At 32.7% G+C, this 19,848-nt stretch overlaps 1 pseudogene; it reads right to left on the bottom strand.

Moving 5' to 3' along the window:
* Window positions 1–1,130: 1,130 nt before the first annotated feature.
* LOC104647335 (uncharacterized) lies at window positions 1,131–5,989 on the bottom strand (annotated as a pseudogene).
* Between the last annotated feature and the right edge of the window lie 13,859 nt (window positions 5,990–19,848).

Raw genomic sequence — 19,848 nt, 5'->3', positions numbered from 1 at the left:
TTAATAATAATAATAATAATTCTTACGTTCTCCCACGTGGCCCAATAACCATATAACACTAATATTTAATAAACATTAGTTTTGCATACAATAGAACTCTTCTATAATGTCCATCATACATACCACAATATAACAAACTACTAATCCGAGTTATGACGATTGTACATAAATTTTAAACTATATACTTTCTTCCATATACTACTACATTAGCAACTTATCATACTAGGTTTATAAGCTATAAAAACATATAACATTACGGTCCACAATAATGTCTCATAGAGACTCATCTTGTAATTTCTCAAAATAATAATGTGTACACCATTATGAGAAACAAGATATTTATTAATGTATATCAGAAACACATAATTTGAGCTTAGAGTGAAAACATCATAAATATATCAATCATAAGTACAACCAAGACCCAATCTTTGTTCATGTTCTTTACATGTCTTTGATTGTAAGCCTTTTGTTAACAGATCTGCACACATGAGATAAGTTCTAATATTCTTGAGTAACACTCTTTGTTTTCGAATTTCTTCCTTGACTGTAAAGTACTTTGATTCCATATGTTTGGAACATTTGGAGTACTTGTCATTCTTAGAGAAGAATACTACTCTAGCATTATCACAATAAATTTTCAGAGGATTGATAATGATGTTGACAATCTCAAGTCCTGAAATAAAATTTCACAATCATAATGTATGAATTATGACTTCATAACGTGCCATAAACTTTCTTAGCAGGTTTCATTGTTAAACAATTTATCAAAGATTTGAACATATAACTAATTTATTACTACAATCAGGGGCGAACCCAGTAAGCCAGACGAGGGTGCTCGAGCACCCATTGATTTCCGAAATTTTTTGTATATATATATATATATATATAGAAAATATGATACATATGTTATTAAAATTTAAATGAGCACCCATAGAACAAAAGCAGCTGTGGTGAGCTGGTTTAAACCTCTGCCATAAGAGGCGTGCGAAGCCATTAGCGAGTGTTCGAATTTCGCCAGTAGCATTTCTTTTCTTAAATTTTTTCCAGCAAATTTTACACCTGGAATTGAGCACCCACAACCTTTAAATCCTGGATCCGCCACTGACCATAATTTGCTTGTTCCAACAATAACACTACAATTTACTTTAAATTACATAAAGTTAATTGGTATCATACACAATTACTAAAGATCGTTAAAGACATAACAACAAAAAAGACACATGTTGTACACATTAATAGACAATATATATAGGCAGAATGACTTAAAAACTTTTATACTTGGCTCGAATTGTCGCATGAGAGACCCTAAAATTAGTTTTTGACGCGACAATTCTTCCTGATTTGTCCAGCATTTCCTGTAAGAACTTCAATGGCTCCCATTTTCTTCATGGATTTCGCAAACTCGAAAAAGAAAGTGTTATCATCTTGCAATTTCTTGATGACAATTACTGAGTCTTTGTCATTGAGAAAGGCAGCATCAGATTGGAACAACCCTTTGTTTTGATTAATAAGAATGTTGAAATAATTGCTATCAAATGAAGTTGAACTCAAAGGGTCCATATCAACAATTGTAGCTGGATTGGCTGGATTTGGGCATACATCCTTCAAATCTTTAGCATAAGTAGCATTGAGAGATGGATCTATGTCACCTTTGCCACTGAAATTGAAAAGTCTCTTTGAAAATGTTCCACAATGAGCAACCACCAATTGTATGAGCACCTACATACATAAAATATACACGGATTTAATTTATATACGTTGACAATATACATAAATATATTTTGTTTTAGTGACAACACATGATTTAAGAAAGAAAAACTTTTAAAACTTATGCAGGTTTTAAAATAAGCTATGAACATTTATTGTATGCCATTCTCGAGATTTATAGTCACAACTTACAATTTTCATTATCTTTTAAATGACCTGACAATATAGTATGGACCAATAATATTTTACCTGATAATGCGTCGAGATCATTGACATTTAGGCCTTTTTTTGCAAAGAGTTGTAGAAGGGTTGAAATATTTGAATCTGTAAAGGTAAGTGTGAGGTCACTTCACTTGCAAGGGAAACATTTCCATCTTTTCTTCCTGTCTCCGCTCCCCACATTGAAGTTTTAAACTGCATGCAAACAACTAATTAGAAAAGAACATTTTTACATTCTTTATAGGGTCAACGTATAAATTATTAATTTCTTAAATTTATGTTTGAATACGTTGACTTATTATATGACTTACGGGAAAAGAAACAGCATCACGAGCAGATAAAGCTAAAATGTCAGCACAAGAAACAATGCCAGGACATTTAGCCTCAACTTGTTTCTTGATATCATCAATTACATCGAAACCACCCAAAGAGAGATTTGGTACAGCCTCCTTCTCTGATTGTTCTGTTCCCTCTGTATCCAACAATACGGATTCATCACACCCCTACAAATGTTACTGTTAGTGTATATAACTTAAATTCTACTATAATATTATCTTAATTCATATACGTACCCTAAGAAAACAATCATGGTAGTGTAGTCGAAGCAATCTAGCACCCAATTTAACATCAATTTTTGCTTTGCTCCAAGTGATATCTCTAATAAGTTGTTCAGCATTGGGACAAGGAGCGCTCTTATAGAAGTTGTTGCGGAGTACATTCCTTGCACCCGCAACAACTTCACAAAGAACAATACACACAAAAACAAGTTAACTTAGTACTAATTGAGTTCTCATTTTATTTTATTAGCTAGGAATTGATGAAGCTAAGATTATTTAAGATGAAGATAAAGAAAATTGATTAAGGCACAATGGCTTTATCCTCTAGGAGAGTTTCCTTCTATAGGCAAACATGCATGGTGAGACAGCTAGTGGGAATATATATAAAAATAACTATTTTCAAAGTCAATAGTAAAACAAATAAACGTGTTTTTTAAGTTGGCCTTAACTGATATCTATGACTTTTTACTTTGAGTCAGCATAAAAACTTGTATAATGTTGAATGAGTAGGCACATGCGTAGTACGTGCCAATTCATAACCTACATGTATTATGCCATGTAGGACACTATTGTCTGCTTGTTCATCTTTATACAAGTTTAAGTATCTACTTATATTGTGCGCTAAATCAGAGTTGAAAGACATAAATGTTAGTTGAGTAAATCTTATTACATATACTGTCATGCCATTACAAATCTGTTTTGTAAATTATTTACACTAAAAAAAACGCAACAACATAATTTAAAAAAAAAAAGAAAGGACCAAGTTAAGTAAAATCACATTACATATATGTTTGTCCAAAGGAGGAAAATAGAAAACAAAGAGGTTATCATAATTGTCTGACCTTTTTAAGTAATTAAATTAAGCATTTTGGGCAAATCATTGTCTAAATATTGTTAAGATACAATGGGTCATGGAATTCTAATAATAATGTTGTTGATTGGGAGTAAATTTGTAGGATCAAAAAGAAAGACACACTTGACCCTCTTGATGAAAACAAATCTAACTGTAGAGAGGAAGTTTTGTTGATTTACCATTCATCACTGACATTGTTACTGCCCAATCTGCTAGTGATATTATACGTTCTGGGCCTAGACCCCCGCGACTTTAAAATGCGTCGCTAGTTGATAAGATCTACTTACTTTTATACCCAACATCTCTCCTATATTTTACCTATGTTAGATTTCTTAAATATCTTAAAGCTCGCGTGTCCCAAATATTTTGGGGCTACTAGCTATATATATATATATATGTTGCGTCCCATTTCAGCCTTCTTTATTATTTGCTGTTAATATCATGAAGTCACCATCAAATAGTTAAACATATGACATGTATATTGCCACAATTTTCTTTTCTTATTTTCAAACAATAAAAATAACTTACATGAAATTAATAAATCAGGAATCACCTCACAAAAAATTACGGAAAATTAAAGACATAGGATAGGAATAATAAATAAAAGAGCCTCATGTTGTACTCTTTTGTGACAACATATACATATGATGATATAATAATAGGTTATAATTAGTTTTTGACGCGACAATTCTTCCTGATTTCTCCAGCATTTCCAGTAAGAAGTTCAATGGCTCCCATTTTCTTCATGGATTTCGCAAACTCGGAAAAGAAAGTGTTATCATCTTGCAATTTCTTGATGACAATTACTGAGTCTTTGTCATTGAGAAGTGCAGCATCAGATTGGAACAACCCTTTGTTTTGATTAATAAGAATGTTGAAATAATTGCTATCAAATGAAGTTGAACTCATAGGGTCCATTTCAACAATGGTAGCTGGATTGGCTGGATTTGGGCATACATCCTTCAAGTCTTTAGCATATGTAGCATTGAGAGATGGATCCATGTCACCTTTGCCACTGAAATTGAAAAGTCTCCTTGAAAATGCTCCACAATGAGCAACACCAATTGTGTGAGCACCTATCCATATATAATACATGAAATATATTAGTATTACTCATGGATTTAACGTGTATACACTAACAGTATAGGCATATAATATTTACCTGATAATGCAACGAGATCATCGACATTTAGGCCTTTGTTTGCAAAGATTTGCTTAAGGGTTGCAAAATCTGAGAATGGTGAAGGTAAGTTTCCATTCACATTACTTGCAAGGGAAACAAATCCATCTTTTCTTCCAGTCTCCACTTCCCACATTGAAGTTTTAAACTGCATGCAAAAGAGTAATTATTTATATATATATACTAAGTGGATTTTCTTAATAAAAATATCTATGAAAAGACTGCCCTTTGAACATATGGAGATGTAATTACTTACAGGATAAGAAACAGCATCACGAGCAACTAAAGCTAAAATGTCAGCACAAGAAACAATGCCAGGGCATTTAGACTCAACTTCTCGCTTGATATCATCAATTACTTCGAAACCAGCCAAAGAGAGATTTGGCCTAGCCTCCTTCTCTGAATCATCTGAACCAACTTTGTCTAGCAATATGGATGCATCACACCCCTATTTATAAATTTGCATAACGTCAGGACATAAATTAACGTAACTATCATGTCAGTGTACATAACTTAAATCCTATTACGAAATAACATGTGCATGGTATAGTAATTCTAATAACTACATACCTTAACGAAACAATCATGGTAGTGGATTCGAAGCAATTTGGCACCCAAGGTAGGGTCTTGTGCAACTTTGCTCCAAGTGATATCTCTAATAAGTTGTTCAACATTTGGACAATGAGTGCTTTGATAGTAGTTCTTTCGTGGTACATTTGAGTTCCTTGGACCCCAAACATTCTTAAGTGCATCCCAAGCATTGCTTAAACCCCAAGCATTCCTTTCACCATTTTCTTCATTCCTTGGAACGTCTTCGTCGTTCCTTGCACCCCAAGTACTCTTTCTTGAATAGTCTTCATTCTTTGCATCATCCCAAGCAACTCCACCAAGAACAAGACATAGAAAAACAAGACAAGTTAGTACTAATTGACTTCTCATTTTGTCTTAATTCTTAGCTAGGAATTAAGTGAAAGACTTAAACCCTAATTAGAATGATCAATTAAGATGATGAAGAAGCAAATTGATGGCTTAAACCTCAATAAGAGCTTTCCTTTTATAGGCAATGAAAGATATAAAATAATAATTGTTTAGTGTGTCGTGTGGAGCTTAATTATCTTCTCAAAAGTCTACTAAAATAAACACTAATACTAGTACTAATTGGTAATCACCGGCCATTTCACGTTGAGCTTAGGGTACTCGATTGCTCCATTTCAATATTTAAATTTTTAGAAAATAACCTTCTTTCAAATATTAAGAAAGTTTTTTTTTTAAAAACTCTACTTCATCCTTTAATATTTTCTTTCTTACCTTACTATGTGCCTCGTACCCCCTCCCCCTTCCAAAAAATAAAAATAATTAATCTTCTTATTTTTTAAATTTCAAATATTTTTTCACCCTTACTCCAAAACCAGCCCACTCCCCCAAACAAAAAATATAAAAACTTTTATTTTTCAAAAGTATTTCAAAATTTTTATTTTTAGTATTTATGCTACCCCTCAATCCCCTCTTCCGCCACCTCATCAATTTTTTTTTTAAAAAAAATATCTCATAGTCGAAAATCTGGGTTAGGTTTTGAGTCAAATCTCAGGATCAGATTTTGGAACAATTATAGGGATCTTGAATAATATCTTCGACCAGTTATATATATATGAATATTTAAATTTTAGTTCTCAAACTAAAATTTCACTTTATATGCCTTCTTTTTAGGAATTGTCAATGGACGGGTTGATTCAGGTTTTTCAAATATCAAACCAATCATTTGTAAAATTCGGGTTTTCCAACCTCGGGTGTTTTCGGATTTTTTTGGATTCTCGAATTATTCCGCTAAAGTATTCATACAAACACATAATTTATTTGTATTTCAAATATTTCTTCAATCCTACAAAAATATAACTACCTAAGGTGTTTCTTAAGAACATAACACAAACGATAGTATGATTAATGACACTAAAATATACAAAAAAAAATACAATAATAATGAAATTGCGTAAAACAAATATTGCAAATTAACAAGTCATAGTGAAAATGATCATGATTTAAAAGTACGAAAACATGCTAAAATAAGTTTAATAAGTATTAGTTACATGACTAAATATTATAGGAAATTAAATTAGATTATCTATTTAATTGTTTAAACCAATGCAAAACCAAAAAACATAGATTCAATATTATTGTCATGGGTAAAATTGATTTTCTTTTTGCATTATTCTATTATAATAACCAAAATATGTGGATAATAATCTTTATGGAGCCATTCAAAATTCGAAGTTTCAAACTTGAAATAATATATAAAAAAGATAAAAACTATGAAAAAGTATAAGAAATATTTTGTTTTTCCTAAAAATCATAACAAAGTAAATATTTTTATGTGTAAAATAAAATTTTAAAATTATATATATAATGTCGGATTGATTTGGTCTCGAGTAGGTTTATTTTAGTTAAAACCAACCCAACTCAAATACAATTAAATTTTCTTTTCAACACCAAATCAAGTCAAATCAACCACTAATCAAATTTTTTCTCGATTTGACTCAATTTACGATTTGATTCGTTTTCAATTCGCTACACCCTTCCTTCTTTCCATCAAGATGATGTCTTTCCAAACAGAAAATTAATTGAGGAACGTGACAACCATCACTTTCCCAAAATAATGGCTAACCATAATTATTTAAAAGGTCATCCAAAAGACATTTTCTTTTTTAAAAAAAATCCTTTAATTTCCTCCTTTGGGCCATATATGGACTATGAAATATATATTACAAGTAACTTATTCATATTGTTTGACTAAACAGATAAAACCTTCACTAATAAAGAGCTCAAATAGAAGATAAACTTATTATTTAGAGGATAAAAATTGTTATTGTTTTGTATTTATAAGTACTTTCTACAACTAGCAAAGCATATTGCCAAAATATTCCTTGAATTTCAAAGTCAGAGAAAAAGTAATTAAATAGATCTTGTAGTTTTAAATAGCATTAAATTTAGATTATCTTTAAATTAGTGTACGTTTTGGAGGGCACAATGTAGGAAAACAATTAATTTAGGAGTATTATTTAAGGGAGTTCCACGAGTATTGCAATAGTGAGAGGTAGATAAGTCCAATTAGGAGTGTCAAAAAATATGAAAATTCGATTGAATCAACTTAATTTAATTTTACTTTACTAAATTTATTTGTATAATTTTTTTTAATAAAATCGTGAACTTTTATTTAAGTGTATAATTATCCTGAATAATTGGAATAATCTTTTTAATTTATAATAAAAATTGGAAAATTCTCAACCTGAATCGAACCAATAACCTTACGTGTATTTTATATACTAACAACGAGAAAAGGATCATATTTGTCCGTGTACTCTCAAGAAATGGTCATATTTGTATATTTGTCCTTATCATCCAACTTTAAAATCATATTTACCGTTTGTCCGTTAAATTCCCATATTCCCACATAAAATTACCTATGTGGTGCCCAGGTGGATTTGTATTTTTTCCTAACTAAATCAAATCTCTATTCAAATCATTTTGACCTGCCCCACTACCAAAATATTGACAGAGCTTTTATTGATAGGGTAATTATATATAATAGTAAGCTAATAACCTAAAATAAGTGGAGTAGTTAGGGTTTGATTTAGTTGTGTTTCATCGCAAATGTTTGCAAAAAATTGTTAGACGCCTCTCTCCCAAATATCTCACTCACCACTCTCCTCCAATCTCTCGCTCGCTTCCTCACTTTTTATACAAACACAAGTGTATAAAAATTGTTTCTAATTGTATAATGCAGAGAAAATTGTATAAATACATATATTTTTGTTCCCCTCTCTCACCTCTTCCAGATCTCGCTCGCCACTCACCCAAATCTCGCTCATCTCCCTCGCCTTTCTCACTTATACAAACAGAAGCGAAATGTATAAATTGCATTTTTGTTTGTATAAAGTGTGAGAAAATTGTATATCACATGCAAGTACATATATTTTCGTCCTATACACTTATAGTTATACAATAAAAATACTCTCCTGCCTAGTTTCTTTTGCCTTTCTCTCTTTCTCGTTTTATACAATTTTCAAATTGTATCTAATTTCTCTCTTTCTCGTTTTATACAATTCGATTCAATTGTATATTTCTTGTCAAGTCTCTTTTGTCTTTCTCTCGTTCTTATTTTATACAAATTCAAATTGTATATAATCGTTCTATACACTTCTAATAATACAATTCGTTTTGTACACATCGTTTTTATACAGTTCTCTGCCCAAGTGTCTTTCTTTTTCTTGTTTTATACACTTCGTTTTATACAATTTGCTTCAACAGTATATGTATAACGAATTATACAGTTTTTATGTTTGCTATGGAGCGAAATTATGCAAACTTTGTTATAGCATACAATTTTATTTGCTATATGTGAAAGTTACTCTTTATTGATTGATTTGGAAAATTTGAGAACATATCAGGCTATGTATGAGAGTTTGCTTGATTTATGTTTTCTCTATGTTTCAATAAAATGCTTAACAAATTTTATGTGTCGAGATTATACATGAAAGTTGACTCTAATATACTTCACAAAAGATGTTGGATTGAATGTTAAAATCTACATTTATTTTTAATCTGATTTGTTGCCTGATATGAAAGAGGAGATATATAATTTTCTCTGTTTGTTTGTATTGAGAAGCCTGTGTAGAGAAAATTTAAGCAGGAGGCAAGTTGGGTTTATTTTGGTTAGAAGATTGAAGTTAATCCTATAGAATAGGTTAAATGAATTAAATAGTGATTAGATTTAATTAGGAAAAAAAAATCCATGTAAGCATTAGTAATTTTGTGGGAATGTGGGTGTTGTGCAGAATTCGAGATAATACGAGAAAATATAAATACGAAAAACAAGACAACAGATTTACGTGGTTCACCAATAAATTGGCTACGTCCACGAGAAGAGGGGGATCAGTTTTATTATGGAGAGGCAAAAGCAGAATTACAGAATAGGGTTTGCCATAGCGTCTATATATAGTGCTAAACTACGCCCTAACAGGCTTGGGCCCAACATACAGAATTGACAGATAATTAAGGGCCCGATTCAAGGCATTCAACAAATCTCCACCTTGACTTGAATTCTCCAAACAGATTCTTCAGACGCACTATGATAGTGCCAGGCCTCCCCCTCTTCCTCAGAATTGCCCCGCAGGGCAATTAACAGCTTCTGATGTTGAGCAAGTCCAAACAGTGTTGAAACTTGCTCTGTGGAACCGGCTTTGTGAACATATCAGCAGGATTATCAGCAGTTCCTACTTTCTTCACCTTGATTCTCTTCTCACTTCTCAAAAAATGATACCTCACGTCAATATGCTTGGTTCTCTCATGATGGACTTGATCCTTGGCTAGACAAATTGCGCTCAAACTGTCACAATACACCGTAGCCTGATCATGATGCAGACCAAGATCACTAACCAGCCCTTTCAGCCAAATCCCTTCTTTTGCAGCCTCTGTCAAGGCCATGTACTCCGCTTCCGTAGTAGACAAAGTCACTGTAGGTTGCAAAGTTGCCTTCCAACTGACGACAGATCCTCCAAGGGTAAACACATAGCCAGTCATCGATCTTCTTGTGTCAACATCTCTAGCATAGTCTGAATCAGAATAGCCAGTAACCAAGCACTGAGTATTACCTCCATAAATGAGACCAACGTCAGATGTACCTCTAAGGTACCGGAAAATTCTCTTCACAACCTGCCAATGTTCTTTCCCTGGTTGTCCCATGAATCTGCTCACTACACTGACTGCATGTGCTAAATCTGGCCTTGTACAGACCATAGCATACATCAAACTTCCTACGGCACTGGCATAAGGGACTCGTGACATATACTCCTTCTCTTCTTCTGACTGTGGAGCGAACATGTCAGTGAGATGGATATTGGCAGCACTGGGGGTATCAAATAGGCTTAGATAAATACATGCCAAACCTCGCCAAGACCTTCTGAATGTAGCTTCTCTGTAACAAGAAAAGTTTCCTTCTCTCTCTGTCTCTAATGATCTCCATCCCTAGAATCTTCCGAGCGGCTCCCAGATCCTTCATCTCAAACTCAGCACTAAGTAAACCCTTCAGCTTCTGAATGTCATACTTCTTCTTTGCAGCTATCAGCATATCATCTACATAAAGCACCAGATAGATGAATGAATCATCCTTGAGCCTATTGTAGTAGACACAACAATCATATGAGCTCCGAGTATAGCCCAACTTCACCATATAGCTGTCAAACCTTTTGTACCACTGCCTTGGAGACTGCTTAAGTCCATATAAGGACTTCTTCAACTTGCAGACGTTATTTTCCTTCCTTGGAACTTGGAAACCATCCGGCTGAGTCATGTATATCTCTTCCTCCAACTCTCCATGTAGAAACGTTGTCTTCACATCAAGTTGTTCAAGCTCCAGATTCTGATGTGTAATTATCGCTAGTAACACTCGGATGGAAGTATGTCTGACCACTGGTGAGAAGATCTCATTGTATTCCACTCTCTCTCTTTGGTTGAAACATCTGGAAACAACCCTGGCTTTATACTTGACTCCTTCTGCTGGTGATATCCCTTCCTTCTTCTTGAAAACCCATTTGCAAGTAATAATCTTTCTCCCCGAAGGCTGTATGACCAAATCCCATGTCTGATTCTTGTGTAGGGACTCCATCTCATCTCCCATAGCAGCAAACCATTTTTCAGAATCAGGACTTAAAATGGCTTCTTTGTAAGTAGACGGCTCAGATGTATCTACCTCTTCAGCAACCTGCAGTGCATAACCCACCATGTCCTCAAAACCATACCTCGTAGGTGGCCGAACTCCAACCCTCCTTGGCCGATCTTGAGCTATACTCTGATGGATATCTGATGGCATAGATTCTGGAATATCTATTTCTGTCTGTGGCTCTTGGTCCTCCTCTTCAGGTTCTTTCAAATCGCTTTCGTTCTGAATGACTTGAAACTCCACCTGTTTATCAAGACTCCCAGTTTCTGACGTAGTTGTAGGCTTCACAATGGTTCTAAGCAGAGAACTTTCATCAAAGACAACGTTCCTGCTCATAATAACCCTCTTTTCTTTTGGAGACCAGATTCTGAAACCTTTCACTCCATCTCGGTAGCCCACAAATACTCCCTTTTTAGCTCTTGGTTCTAACTTACCTTCACTGACGTGATAGTAAGCCGTACAACCAAAAGCTTTCAGATTTGAATAATCAGCAGCTTTTCCTGACCACATCTCCATAGGTGTCTTGCACTGTATGCCTGTATGTGGTCCGCGGTTAATCAAGTAGCAAGCTGTACTAATCGCTTCTGCCCAGAATCTTCTATCTAGCCCAGCATTAGAGAGCATGCACCTTGCTCTCTCCAGAAGTGTTTGATTCATCCGCTCAGCTACACCGTTCTGCTGTGGTGTATTTCTGACTGTACGATGTCGAGCAATCCCTTCATCCTTACAGAATTGATCAAATTCAGACCAGCAGAATTCCAGTCCATTATCAGTTCGCAACCTCTTGATCTTCTTCCCTGTTTGATTTTCCATCAAAATTTTCCACTCCTCGAACTTCTGGAAAGCTTCACTTTTATGCTTCATCATGTACACCCAAGTCATCCTTGAGTAGTCATCAATAATGGACACAAAGAATCTGCAGCCTCCCAAAGACTCAACACGGCATGGACCCCAACAATCAGAATGGATATAATCAAGTGTGCCTTTTGTTCTGTGAATGGCCTTTGGAAACTTGTTGCGATGTAGTTTTCCAAAAGCAAAATGTTCACAAAACTCTAGGCTCTTAACCTTATGACCAGCAAGAAGATCCTCCTTTGACAGAATTTGCATCCCTCTTTCACCCATATGACCAAGTCTCATGTGCCATAACTTAGTCATATCCTTCTGGTGAACTTCTGACGATGCAACATGGGCTGAACCTGTAACCGTGGAACCTTGTAGAAAATACAAAGTACCACGCATGACACCTTTCAGAATCAGATTTGAACCCTTCCAGTCCCGGAAGACTCCATCTTTTCCCGACCAGCTGAATCCCTTGCTGTCCAAAAGACTGAGAGATATCAGATTTTTCGTCATCAATGGAACGTGCCTGACCTCGTTCAATGTGCAGAAGCTACCGTCATGTGTCCTTATCTTGATCGAGCCTGTCCCAACCACCTTGCAGACAGAACTATTGGCCATTGAGATGCTGCCTCCGTCTATCTGCTCATAAGTCGTGAACCACTCTCTCCTAGGACAGATGTGATAGGATGCCCCAGAATCGAGAACCCACACATCTGAATGATGAGTGTGCTCATCCGCAACTAGGGCAATGTCTTCTTCAGAATTGGTGCCTTCTTCAGCAACAACAGCAGACACTGATTGTTTTTCCGATTGCTTCTTCTTCTTCGGACAATCAAATTTCCAATGTCCCTTCTCCTTGCAGTAATTACAAACATCATCCGGCTTTGCACCCTTCGACATCGACTTATTTTTCTTTCTGCCGTTTTTCCTTTCCTTTCCGTTACTGGTGAACAGACCGGAAGGCTGTATGTCCGTACTTGTGCCGTTAGCCTTATGCCGTAATTCCCTGCTATGAAGGGCCGATTTGACTTCTTCCAGCGACACAGTATCTTTCCCAACAATGAATGATTGAACAAAATTCTCAAACGACATTGGGAGAGATACTAACAGAATCAGGGCAGCATCTTCATCCTTGATCTTCACATCGATATTACGCAATTCTAATAACAAAGTATTCAATTGCTCTAAATGTTCCCTGAGTTGTGTACCTTCAGCCATTCGTAAAACGAATAGACGTTGTTTCAGAAGCAGCTTGTTGGTTAGAGATTTTTTCATGTACAAACTCTCCAGCTTCAACCACAGACCAGCAGCAGTCTCTTCATCCGAGACCTCCGTGATGACGTCATCCGCGTGACACAGCATGATCGTCGAGTGCGCCTTTTCCTCCAGAATCGCCATCTCAGGAGTAACGACGGCGTTTTTGTCTTTCGACAACGGCACCCAGAAGACTTGCTGTTTCAACAAAGCCCGCATCTTGATCTGCCATAAACTGAAACTGTTCCTCCCTGTGAATTTGTCGATTTTCACGTTCAAAGCAGACATCTCAAATTCTCCAAGAACACCGATTAACCGAGAGGCTCTGATATCAATTTGTTGTGCGGAATTCGAGATAATACGAAAAAATATAAATGCGAAAAACAAGACAACAGATTTACGTGGTTCACCAATAAATTGGCTACGTCCACGGGAAGAGGGGGATCAGTTTTATTATGGAGAGGCAAAAACAGAATTACAGATTAAGGTTTGCCATAGCGTCTATATATAGTGCTAAACTACGCCCTAACAGGCTTGGGCCCAACATACAGAATTGGCAGATAATTAAGGGCCCAATTCAAGGCATTCAACAGTGGGAATTTAACGGATGCAGGATAAACGTGGCATAAAAGTTTGAATTACAAAGGTAAATATATCAAAAAATAACTAAGAGCAAAAATAACTTTTTTCTGAGAGTACAAGGACGAATATGATCATTTTTCCTATTAACAATATGCTGAATTTAATATAAATATATTTTATAACATTTTTTAAATATAAATATAACATATGTCCTAGATAATTGATACACTATCAACCAATACGGCAAAACATATGCAAACGCTCTTGCTAAATGTTTAAGATCAAATAATGTTTAGATTATTAACATCTTGGTGAAAAATTGAATTATTCTTTAAGAACACACTTGCGAAAGAAATCAAATGGTATCCAGGGGCGGACCCATATAGTGTCCGACGGGTGCTCGAGCATCCATTAACTTCGTTACAAAATATATATATCTATATAGAAATCGATAGATATTTGTATAAAATTAACATAGAGCACCCAACAAATAAATGATATAGTTGGCCCAATAGTTCAAGGATACTTAAAACTCTTTTAGTGTTGTTGTAGAGCACCCACAACCTTAAAATTCTAGATCCGCCACTGACTGTATCATGGTTGGCATATATTGCTTATTCAAACTCTACATCTATAATCTAATGTAATAAATTACAAACGCGATTACATGTCACTTCTAATTTTTTCTTTTTTGAAACACCAAAAGTTGTTAGCTCAAAAGTCAAATAAATCTGCAATTAAAGAAGTCTATGGGACCCGCCAAAATCTCTTTTGGCGCTGCTCATCGCAGCTAAAAATAAACACTATCAATTTTACGTTTTTTCTAATTTTTATTTTTTTTAAAAAAACACACACAATTTAAGTCAACTAAAAATAGACTACTAACGTTTTGTCTTTTGTCTAAAGGAAAAAAAAACACAATTTAAGTTTACTAAATATTGACTACTAGAATTTTCCTTTTAAAACACACTCAATTCAAGTTAATTTAAAAGCATTATATATATATATATATATATATATATATATATATATATATATATATATATTCTTTAACTTGAATTCGTTTTATATTTATATCTTCTAATTTTGGGTGTACACATATAAACTCTTAAATTTGTATAAAGTTGAACAAGTTGACACATTAGTTCTATGTGGCATAATACATATAGGACATCATGTAGGATATCAAATAGGACGTGCGTGTCTATTTGTTCAATTTTTACAAGTTTAAGTGTTTACCTGTGCACACTCACAATATGTTTGGATTATTGTTATCCATTGTATTGTATTAATGCATCGTTACTATACCTACAATGTTTATTTTAATTGTTACTCAAAAAATGTATTGTATTTTTTGTTAGATTTCGTTGTTACATAACAATGAAAATTCCTATTTTATGGAACAACCAATTTGGTGTATTCCCATTGTTACTTATTTTTTTTTCAATTATATATTTACATAATATTTCAAAATACTATTTTACCCTTTATCTTAATTATTTAAATCTAGTCAAACCTATCCTAGAATAATTAAGATATTTTAGTAAATTTATAAATTACAATACAGTTTATTAAACAATAACAAACAATACAATCTAGCCAAATATCGTATCTATCATACAATACAGTACAATAAAATATAATACATTATGAAATACTGGGTAACAATGATCCAAACAAAATGTCAAAGTTAGACGACATAAATATAAAATGAAAAAAAATTAAAAGACATTTTTATTTATTATACCAAATTAAAAATAGACTAGTAATAAAATATTAACTTTACCCAAATTTCAATATTTCAAATCAACTTTGAAATCAAAAATAACTTGGGGCTTTAGAGTTCTAATATTGTTTGGTGCCATTGCAAAACTTAGAAAAAGTAGTGAATTTTCTATATTTTCGAGTGTTTTTCCTTTCTTTTTTCCTCTTATATATTTTGTGTTAATTGTGTTATTTATCATAGTTTTTCTTATTCTATGTGGTCACCTGAAAATAGAATTTTCATGGTTGGTTCTGTTATATTATTTTTTTAAAAAAATAATATTGTTTGTTGTCTTCGTAATGGTTATGGGTTAGTTGATTATTCATTTTTGTTTTATTGGGAACCTGCGGATTATATATGTTAGGTGGCATAATTGCTTGGTTGTTCGGATGAGTCATAGTACTAGTCACATGCATATAGTTCTTGGTTGTCTCGTTGTGATATCTATCATTATATATGGTTTATGTTTTTTTTATCTCGAAAAGTCAGTTACATGATTTAAATTATTATAATTATTTATTATATTTTTTTATTATTATTTAAAAGTGAATTTAATATTCCTCTGATATGGGTAACATCATTTACATAATATGTGGTGCACTATCACATCAATGTTATGTCATGAAATTTTGTTTTTAAATATCTTTTTTATTTTTTTCTTTATTGCTTAAATTTTATTTATTAATTACATTTTACACTATTTAATTATCAAAATTCTCTAATAATTATATCTTCTTCATAATAAAATGATAAAGAAGAAACTTATAGCAACGGTTGTCAAGAAATTGTCTGTAATCTGAAGTTGATTCGTGGAGTGAAAGAATCCTTCCATTTCAAAGTATACCCACAAGGTCTCTAAAGTTTCTTCCACTGATTGACTATGAAGATTGAGTTTTCATTGTTATTATTGTGGCTTGTAGTTGTAACTAATATTTTTTAGATTTGAGCATATATTTTTTATTTTTTTTTCATGTTCTTTCTGGAGGTTTCTTAAAAATAGGAATTATAGAAAAATAATTTTTTTTCTCATTTTCAATCGATCACTCAATTGACTAAAAACGTCTGTCAAAGCTCCAACAATTCCCCATATTTTTTACCTTATTTTAAATTATTTGTTTCTTGGGTGCTTCTTATTATTGGTTTATTTAAAGTTTAAAGGGATGTGAAGAAGATAGGAAGTGTGGGTGTGAAGAAGAGATGTAGGGGTTCGGGGGTAAGAAATATGTGATTTTTAATATCTTTTTATTTTTATTTTTTTAATTATTATTTTGCTGCATCAGTTTTAAAGGGTAAATAAATTAATTTTTAAATAGTAAAGTGTATAATAAATCATCATGATAATTTAAGTGTGTAATTGACTTTAAGGCGCAAGTTCAAGAGAAAATCTATGTCTTTTTTCCATTTTCTTATCATCACATTATTTTGCTATTATTCCTTTCAGAGACTATGCAATGCTTTCCTTCTTAGTTGTTATGATTGTTTCATTGTTTTCTTCATCTTTTATTTTGATTTAATTTGTTGAACTTCAGTCAAAGGTATTTCAAAAATAATCTTTTTATTTTTATGAAATAATAATAAAAATTGCATACATTCTATCTTCTTCAGACTTCACTTATCTAAAATTAATTAGGTACTAAACAAACTAGATGGATGAAGTACAGTAGAGGAGCAACTTCCGTGCTTAAATTCTCAAGAAGCCCATGTATTAAACAAAAAGTGAGTGATTTAGGGATAAAATTAAGGAATAAAAATATGTTGCTAATTTGGATAGAAAAAAAAGGCAAATCCTCATTGGTTTCTATCTTTTATTTATTTTTCTTATAAAAGATTAAAGAAACAGAAAATACTGGCTAAATATTTTAGACTAGAATTTTTTTAAAGAAAAATATCTTTTTGAAAACGAAACAAAATTGGTAGCCCAAAATATGATTTCAATCTTTTATTCATTATTTTATTATTACATTATTTGGCTATTGCTATTAGTATTGTTTCTTTCATCTAGGCTCTGCAATGTTTTCCTTATAATAAGTTGTTATGATTGTATAATTGTTTCTTTTTTTTTATTTGGGTTTATTGCACTTGAATGAGAATATTTCAGAATCAATCTTTTTATCTCAATGTGGTAGTGTAAAGTCAGTGTACACTCTACCCTCTTCAAGCTTCACTTATGAAATTTCACTATATGTGTTGCTGTTGTTCTATTAGTTTTTATAATGTGTAGGTCATGATTTGAAAAATCTTATTAAATAATAGGGAAAATGTATAAGTATTCTCCCTTTAACCTATGCCCGAAATTTCAGTGACACACTTATACTATACTAAGGTTCTATTAGCCCTTCAACTTAATTTATAAATAATTTTCTACCCCTTTTCGGCCCACGTGACACTATCAACCAGATAACTTGAAAAAATTATCAGCACAGGCGGAGCCTAGAAGATAGTGCCTATTATTTTATCATGTGATTTATGATTAATTTCTTATCGTTGTGAACTTCTACATGACACCCTCATTATTTAGATTTCACTATTTTAAAATGGAAAAAAAGGTTCGAAATTTATCCAAACTTTGACGTAAATTGTTGTACCAATTTCAAACTTTGGGTAGGGCCTATTACCCTCTGTACTATTTAATAATGTATGTTATAGATGTTGGATTTTAAAAAAGGTGTGAATGGAAAATGAAGAGTTGCGACTTTTATGAAGAGTTTTGACTTTTATGAAATGTTGCGACTTTGATGAAAAGTGGTGACTTTTATGAAAAGTTGCAATTTTTATGAAAAGTTATGACTTTTATGGAAAGTTGTGACTTTTATGAAAGGTGACGACCATTCTGAAAGATTGCGACTTTTTCAAATGTTTGTGACCTTTCCGGTAAGGCACAATAAGAACCTTTTCGCACCACCCTTTGTCTTCTATAAATTGAGGGATTTCCTCTCATTTTAAAAAAGAATTCATGGACTTCTTCTTTAACTATTAAATCTAGTATTCTAAGTGTACTTTACTGCCGTTGAGTGGTTCGCTGACATCGGAGTTTTTGGTATCTATACTCTGGTGATTGAGATCATTTTACCCTGGGAGGTCATATTCCAAATCAAACCTTGGATACTAGAGGGGAATAATTTCCTTAAGGGGATACTGTGAATTCAGTGGACTTGATCTTTTTCCTATTAAAAATTTTCAGATTCTGGTACGTGTTTTACAAATTTTAAATTTGTGAATTGATTTCAGTTCTTCTATTCTTCTGCTCTTCAGTGGTTCATTAAACTTGGTAACTTCGTGTTTCTGTAAAGTTTGTTGGAATCAGTAAGATTCTTTAGACACATATTAACAACAATTCCTCTTTAAGAAAAATATTTCGTATATTTTTTTAAAAAAATCTGTTTCTGATTCTAGTTTCCCTACTAGTTTTAATTTTTTAGTTGTGAAAATGTTCTTAAACTTTGTTTTCTTACAAAGATGTTCAAAGTTTTGTTCTAAGTATGTTTGGAATACAAGATGAACAACAATCTTAAGGAAATTATTATACTGTTAGTATTTTTGTATTCTACTGATTGAGAGAATCTGATTATGAAAGTAGAAGATAAATACATTACTTCTTCATAATTCGTTGCTTTGTTTAGCAACGTCGAAATGAGAATGTAAACAGATAATTTTTACGATATTCCGTTTAAAGATTACCAGGTAACTTTCTTATTAAATTATCTATGGAGGAAAGTAGTTTCTAAGAGTTATCATTTTTGATTTTTTTTAATTATGTGAATCTTTGGAAAAAGATCTGCAAACCATATGTTGTGGAATGAATTTTACTTCGCAAATATTGTTGCTTTTAAAATTCTTTAGTTTGCAAAAATGAGAGATGCATATTTTTGTTTGATAAAATAGTATGTCAAAATGTTATAGTTGGAAGACTATTTGAAAAGAAAAACATTTCTATGTGATAAAGAATATGTGTTATTCTGTTTGGAGAAAAAAAAGGCTTGTAGTTTTGTACTCCATGAGAAATGTTAGTGTGTCTAATTTTTGTAGACTAAAAACTTTTGTGATTTTATACTCTGGATAAATTGGACTATGCAATTGGTTTGAAGAATATGAAAACTTCACATAATAAGTCAGTATTGTATTTTTGATTTCTATAAACTTCAATGTAATATAGAAATAAATTGTACAAATTTTTTT

Source organism: Solanum lycopersicum, chromosome 1 (assembly GCF_036512215.1).
Source record: "Solanum lycopersicum chromosome 1, SLM_r2.1".
NCBI classification, from domain to species: Eukaryota; Viridiplantae; Streptophyta; class Magnoliopsida; order Solanales; family Solanaceae; genus Solanum; species Solanum lycopersicum.
This window is presented reverse-complemented; position numbering and strand designations above follow the sequence as displayed.